Below are 8,452 nucleotides of genomic sequence, written 5' to 3'. Positions count from 1 at the left end.
CTCAATCTTCGCCGGATCAACCCTAATACCCTCCTTGGACACCACGTGCCCCAAGAAGGCTACAGACTCAAGCCAAAACTCGCACTTTGAGAACTTGGCATAAAGCCGCTGATCTCTCAAAGTCTGGAGCACTATCCTCAAATGTTGCTCATGCTCACTCCGGCTCCGCGAGTATACCAGTATGTCATCAATGAAGATAATGACAAATAAATCAAGGTATGGCCTGAACACACGTGTCATCAAGTCCATGAAGGCAACAGTGGCATTAGTCAACCCAAACGACAACACCAAGAACTCATAATGGTCATAACGAGTCCTAAATGCAGTTTTAGGGACGTCAGCTGCCCTAATCCTCAACTGGTGGTAGCCGGATCTTAAATCAATCTTAGAAAATACCACGGCACCCTGAAGTTGGTCAAATAGATCATCAATCCTAGGCATGGGGTAACGGTTCTTCACTGTCACCTTGTTTAACAGCCTGTAGTCGATGCACAATCGCATAGTACCATCCTTCTTCTTCACGAAGAGGACTGGGGCACCCCAAGGCAATACACTAGGCCGAATGAATCCCTTATCTAAGAGATCCTGAATCTGAACATTGAGCTCCTTGAGCTCTACGGGGGCCATACGGTACGGTGGTATAGAAATGGGCTTAGTGCCCGGCTCTACTTCAATAGAAAAGTCAATGTCACAATCAGGAGGGAGACCAGGCAGATCGGCAGGAAACACATCTGTAAACACTCGAACAATAGGTACTGAATCAACGGTAGGACCCTCCTTACTAACATCTCTAACATAAGCTAAATAAGCCAAACACCCGCTAGACGTCAACCTCTGGGCCCGAACAAAAGATATCACCCCAACTGGAGTGCGACTACAAGAGCCCTGCCACACCACTGGTGGAATACCAGGTATGGCTAAAGTAACGGTCTTAGCGTAGCAATCCAAGACCACATGGTGGGGAGATAACTAATCCATACCCAAAATCAAATCAAAATCCACCATATCAAGCAAAATAAGATCAACCCTAGTGTCTCACCTCTGAATAGACACCACATAGGATCTAAATACCTGATCCACTACTAAAGAATCACCTACCGGGGTTGAAACACGCAACGGCTCAACCAATAGCTCTAGGATCATACTCAATCGAGGAGCACAATAAACAGATATATAGGAATAAGTAGAACCTGGATCAAATAAGGCGGATGTGGGCTGATGGCATAATAACACTGTACCTGTGATCACATCGTCCGAGGTCTCAATATCTGCTTTAGCTGGAGCTGCATAAAAGTGGGTCTGGACTCCCCTACCCTGTGCATCGGCTCTGCCCCCTGACCTGCCTCCTCGGGGACCACCCCGTATACCCTGGTGACCACCCCTACGGTCCTGTCCCTGGCCTCTGCCTCTAGCTAGAGGTGCTGGCGTTGGCGCATGCCTAGCTGCCTGTGGAACGGGTAAGGCTAACCTGCGATGGGGACACTCGCGGGCCCAATGATCTAACTCCCCACACTCATACCTGGGACTGTCGACTGAGAGCTGGAGGTCGGCTACCCTTGCCAGAAGAACCCATCTGTGAACTATTTCGGCCCCGACTAGGACCGGCACTAAAACCAATATGGCGGTGCTGATCACCCTCCGATGCCTGGAGAGAAGCCTGGAAGGGACTACTAGACTGACCCGACTGAAACTTCTGCTGAGATCTATCATAAGACTCTCGGGGTCTGAAACGGCGCCTATCATGGCTATCCTCATGTCTAGCTCTCTTGCCGCTGCCCCCTTGGGCCTCGCAACAGAGCTGCTCGATAGTGCGGGCATGGTCCACTACATCCAGAAATGAGCGGCCCNCCTGTCTAGGTCTCTTGCCGCTGCCCCCTTGGGCCTCGCGACGGAGCTGCTCGATAGTGCGGGCATGGTCCACTACATCTAGAAATGAGCGGCCCGCTGAGACTAAAGACTGAGTCTCAATCCGCAACTGTAGTCTCAAACCCCGAACAAAACAACGAACCCTCTCCTCCTCAGTAGGTAATATCATGGCGGCATGCCTGGAGAGCTCGTGGAATCGGGCCTCATACTCTGATACTGTCATGGAGCCCTGCTCTAACCGAGCAAACTGATCTCTGAGCTGATCTCTGATGCTCCTGGGAATAAATCGGGCCAAGAAGGCCTCTGAAAACTCAGTCCATGTGATCGGTGGAGACCCAGCTGGCCTGGTCTCTAAGTATGTACGCCACCACTGCCTGGCGGGACCGTCTAACTGGTAAGCGGTGAAGTCTGCTCCTCTCGACTCCACTAAACCCAAAGTCTGTAGCCGCTCGCGGCAAGTAACTAGAAACTCGTGGGCATCCTCCCCCACTGATCCAGAAAACCTCGGCGGTGATAGTCGAAGGAACACCCCGAGCATCTTCTGCTCCCGTAGTGGCATGACGCCCTCCAAATCGTCAGGCTGAACAACCGGTGCCGCTAGCTGCTGAACAACCGGTATCGCTGGTGTAGGCTGGCCCTGCGGTATTGGAACGGCTGGAGTTGGGGCCTGCTGCGTACCCCCAATAGCAGCTAGTATCTGTACGAGCATCGCCTGTATATCTAGAGCTGCCATAGGCTCGGGCGGTGGCTCTATCACCGGCTCCGGAGTTTGCTCTCGGTCCTGGGCTGGTGCTGTAGCTCTGGCACGACCTAGAGGTCGACCTCTACCCCTAGCTGGGGCCTACCATGCGTGCGAGCCATCCCTATAAAAGAGTGGTACAAGTAAGATTTCAGAAACCGATAAGACACACAATGCACGACAGTGATACAAAAGCGACACGTTCCTAAAGACATCCTGTAGCCTCCCGAAGATAAGTAACGGACGTCTCCGTACCGATCTGCAGGACTCTACTAGACGTTAGCTTTGTACAAGTGAGACCGACGAACCTGGGGTCTGATACCAATTTGTCACGACCCGATTTATCAAGTCATGATGACACCTACTATAACCCACCAGCAGGTAAGCCAACCCGTAACCCGAAACAACAAGTAATGGTTCTGAGGATAGAAATTAAACAAAAGTAGACAAATAACAATATAAACAGGCGGAAGCAAACCAAAAACATATATACAAATAAAGATCCCTCCCAGAACCTGGAAGTCACTAGTACAGAGCTACTACAAAATGAGTACAAGTCCCAAAACTGGACAACAGAGACTGGACTGTCTCAAAAGTAAAAAGACAAGTCTATATATACAGATGGAGACTGAAATAGTACAAAACGTCGTGTGCTCACCCCCGTCTCCGGATAAGTCTACTCCAAGCTCGATCAACGCTGGCTACTAGTGCTCGGACCTGCATCACAAAATAGATACAGAGCGTAGCATGAGTACCAAAACAACAGGTACCCAGTAGGCATCATAGGNGAAATAGTACAGAACGCCGTGTGCTCACCCCCGTCTCCGGATAAGTCTACTCCAAGCTCGATCAACGCTGGCTACTAGTGCTCGGACCTGCATCACAAAATAGATGCAGAGCGTAGCATGAGTACCAAAACAACAGGTACCCAGTAGGCATCATAGGCCGACTGAGCAAGATAAGCAAAAGTGAACTGAAATGCAAATAAAGGGTCACATCAAGTGCAAAGAGTAGTAAATGGGGGTATGTACACGAGCGTACAGGCAACAAAGACAAGTAATCTAACTAACTCCGCCGGGCTCCCATAAACCCGACGGTTACGCTCGTGCACAATAAAAGAAATCACCTGCACGGACCCCCATAAGCCCGACAGATGCACCGGCAGTTAAAGTAAAATAATGGAGCTAGAAGATCTATCACAATATTACCAATTTCTAGACTTTTAACTGAACCATTCCCAATCATATTCCAGGATCTCATTACATCCCGGACTTTAATCGGAATCTCTCCAACCTCCAAAACCTCAACCTACAGATGAGAGTAATCAAGACTAAACTGAAGCTTTAGTGAGGAATTGGGAATACACCACGTGCAAGCTGGACCACGGACTCGAACCAGGTACTATAGCTAATGAGTCAACCTATATGGGCTGGACCACGGACTCGAACCGGGTGCTGTAGCCAAAGGTCGGGCACGACTGGGCTGGACCATGGACTCTAACCGGGTACTGTAGCCAAAACCAGATCACAGGTAAGCTGGACCACGGACTCTAACCGGGTGCTGTAGCTAAGCCTGGACATAAGTAAGCTGGACCACGAACTCTAACCGGGTACTGTAGCCGAAACCTCGCAAGTCTATGGCAACACTAGTCTAAGCCTAGACTAAGGCCAAACATACTTCAAATCAATATTATCATATACACCACAAAGTATGGATGTTCAATAATATCAAGAGACATGCTGTCACAATTCAACACTTTCCCGAAATAAGGTCTAAGGCAGGAATTATAGAAGTTTAGCATGCTCGACACCCGAACCCCTCCATACTCAATCAAATCAATAAACAATTGCCTAAACATGCTCAATCTCATGAGAGAAAGTCATAACCTACCTGAAAGCCGACCACGCGTGCTCCAACTCACGGTACCGGATCTTTTCCCCTTCGAACATTCTCCAAATGCTTCCCCACTAACAAAAGGTTAATCACCTCGTCATTAAGAATATATTGACACTAAAATTATATTTTTCGGAGACGGACCCAAAATCGGGTCTAAAACGGGATTGTGGGGCCCACAATTGGAATCTCGAAAACGAATCCGTGAAAACGTTCCAAATATCTTACTAAACTAATACCCCAAAATTTAGCACAAACAGATGCCTCAAACATAGCAAATCAGCCACAACAATTAAAATGGGCAGCCCCTTGATCACCAATTTCTGGAAAAACGAGACCCTTTCAATCCAAACAGATTATACCACGACGATCCTTGCGAAAAACTCTACAAGTTAGCCTCAAGAATGACTCAAAACTGACCTAAGATGATCAAGATCTCACATTTCAAAATTCAACAACAATTCAATCCGGAAATCACCCTAGCAGTGGCTAAAATCGATTCCTTACCTCAAACGAAGCCTCCCCTTGCATTTCTGAGATTACCACTAGATTCCCCACGAAATTCTCTTGAAGTTAGCCTTTTGAAGCACCTAATTTGGACTCAAAATGAAGGAGAAATCTTATGTTGAAGATGAGGGGAAAAAAAATGGACGAAAATCGTCCTAAAATCTGGAAATTTCCAGATTTCCCTCCGCCGCCACGTGGCGTCGCGTGGCTCTGCCACATTACCGCCGCGTTAAAATTCTACAACCCTTCAAACTTAAATTTCGATGTTTCGGACTCGTTCGGAGTCGGAAAAATACAAACCATATATGGAATTTGATTGGAAACAATATTTCGGACTCAACGGTGAAGGCGGAATTTCCATTTGGAGATCGTTTCGATGAAAAGTGGGTCCCACACCCAGTATCGTTTTGAGCCAGATTCCACAACTGCCATCTAAAGCCTCGGGAAGTGAACAAAGGGTCGTTCTAGACCAAAATCAATATTTCGAAGCTAACCTAACTGTCAGAATTTTCATCTGAGCACGTCTTCCAAGAAGGTTGACCAAAGTCAACTTTTCAAGTTATAAAAATCTCCAAAACATGGAAATGGGCCTAAAACCCAAACGAACGACCAGGCGACCGAACAGTCAGTGCCAGCAAGTCATAAATGACTTGGGGTCGCTACAGGAATGCTCTAAACGAGGGAAAGAATTCTTTAATTTAAAAAAATGACCTGGAGGGTCATTACAAACCACATGATCTCTCAGCTTGGACTCTTAGATAGGGTCAAAGTAGTACCAAAATCTGAAAGGAGACAAGTTAATCTACCCAATAGAGATGTAGTTTCAGTGTCTCATGTTGGTACCACTAAAGTTAATAGTCATTATACTGTTGAGAATGTCATGTTTATACCTGATTTTAAATGCAACCTTCTTTCTGTCTCATAACTTACCAAAGACCGTAATTGCATAGTTGTATTCTTTCCTGAATTTTGTATCTTTCAGGATCTCTCCAATGGACAGGTCAAGGGGATTGGTAGAGAAGATCAAGGTTTCTATGTTCTTAAAGAAGGTCTAAGCAATTTATCTCCTATTCAATCACCAACAAGTAGTGCTAATTCAGCTGGTTCTTTTGAGTTTATCTCCTTGTGGCATAAGAGATTAGGTCATGCTCTTCTAGATGTAATAAAGAGGTCTTCTAGTATTAGTCTTACAGATGTTGCAACTTTTAATCCTTGTACTGTCTATCCATAGCTAAACAATCTAAACTTTCTTTTCCTATAAGCACTCATTTGTCTAAGTCTGTATTTGAATTAGTTCATTGTGATATCTTGGGTCCTTAGAGGATTCCTACTCACAATGGAATGAGGTACTTTGTAATCATTGTTGATGATTTTTCAAGATATACATGGGTGTTTATTATGACTTCTAAGTCTGATACAATAGTGATGCTGATGAATTTTTTTACTCAAGTTAAAAATCTATTTCTACCAACATTAAAACTCTAAGAACTGATAATGGGAGTGAGTTTTTCAGTCACTCATGTCTACTCTTTGTATTTTTCATCAGAGTACACGTGTCTACACTCCACAACAGAATGGAGTTATTGAACGGAAGCACAAAACAATCCTTGATATGGTAAGAGCCCTTAGGTTCCAGGCTTCTATTCCTTTAAAATTCAGGGGGGACTGTGTTAACACAACTATATATCTCCTAAATAGACTTCCCTCTAAGTTGTTGAAGTTTAAAACTCCCTTTGAAATGTATTCACAACCCCTTTCCCTCTCTCATGTCAATGTTTATGCTTTGCTACTTGTCCCAAGGTTCTTGACAAATTCTCTCCTAGAGTTATACCTGCTGTCATGATGGGGTATTCTTTAACTCAAAAGGGTTATGTTTTGTATAATTTGCACTCCAAATCTTTATTTGTCAATATACATGTTATCTGCAAAGAGGAAGTGTTTCCTTTCAAAGATATTCAAGTCTCATCTAATCCTTATTTTCTAGTCTTGAGTATAATTCCTCCTGATAATCACCCACTACCTGTTCCTATACCTGCATGTCTACCTCTTGTCTCTTCTAGTCCCTCACCTTCTATTTCACTACCTAGTTCTTATTGTTCTCCTGCTAGCTCAATTGAGTCTCCTCCTATTGACCCTGTTGCTCCTCCAAGAAAATCATCTAGAACCAATAAGCCTCCCCTATTGCTTCATGACCTTGTCACTACCAGAAAAAACAATTTTTGTTCCTTCCCTTTGTCTAATCAACTGACCTATGATCATATGTCTCCTTTGTATGCTGCCAGTCTGTCTTCCTATTCAGCTGTCATTGAATCATCTTCCTATAAGAATGCAACACTTGATCCTCAATGGGTTCAAGCTATGGCACTTGAGACTTCTTCCCTGGAATCTAATCACACTTGGAGCTTAGTGGACTTACCTCCTGGTAAGAAGCTCATTGGTTGTAAATGGGTCTATAAGGTTAAATATAAGTCCACATGAGAGGTTGAGAGGTTGAAAGCCAAGTTAATTGCTAAAGGCTTTAGTCAACAAGAGGGCTTAAATTATGGCGAGACCTTCAGTCTAGTTGCAAAGATGGTTACTGCCAGGTCTATAGTGGCTCTGGCTGCTTCCAAAGGTTGGTTCATTCACCAAATGGATGTCCGCAATGTTTTTCTTAATGGGGATATTCTTGAAGAGGTGTACATGTCCATTCCTGCTGGGTTTGCTAGACAATGGGAGAATGGTACTAAAGTCTGCAAACTAAACAACTCACTATATGGCCTCAAATAAGCCCCTAGACAATGAAACCTAAAGTTGACTGAGTCCTTAGTTCAGTTGGGTTTCTGCCAAGCCCCTATGATTATTCACTATTTATCAGGCAGGTTGCAAGTGACATACTTATTATGTTGGTCTATATAGATGATTTACTGATAACTGGTAGCAATCAAAGTCTTATAAATGACACAAGAAGGGATCTTCAGAAGCAGTTTAAGATGAAAGATCTAGGTGAACTCAAGTTCTTTCTAGGAATTGAGTTTGCTAGATCCAGTAAAAGAATTCATATGTCTCAGAGGAAATATGCACTAGAACTAATAGCTGAATGTGGTTTAGGGGGAGCAAAGCCTCCAGGAACACCTCTTGAGCAAAATCAGAAGCTAACCTCTGTCAAGTATGATGAGTCCATATTACAAACAAATGAGCCTATGATGCAGGATCCAAGTAGATATCAGAGACTGGTGGGGAGATTACTTTACCTCACAATGACTAGACCTAACCTAGCATTTCCAGTTCAGGTGTTAAGTTAGTTCATGCACTGTCCTAAAGAATCTCATATGGAGGCAGCACTAAGGGTGGTTAGATACTTAAAAGAAGCCCCATGTCTTGGATTGTTAATGCCAGCTGAAGATACAACTGAATTGCTTGCCTATTGTGACTCAAATTAGGGAGCATGCCTTGAAACTATAAGGC

This window comes from Solanum stenotomum, chromosome 10 (assembly GCF_019186545.1).
Source record: "Solanum stenotomum isolate F172 chromosome 10, ASM1918654v1, whole genome shotgun sequence".
Lineage (NCBI taxonomy): Eukaryota > Viridiplantae > Streptophyta > Magnoliopsida > Solanales > Solanaceae > Solanum > Solanum stenotomum.
Note: the sequence above shows the minus strand (reverse complement) of the source record.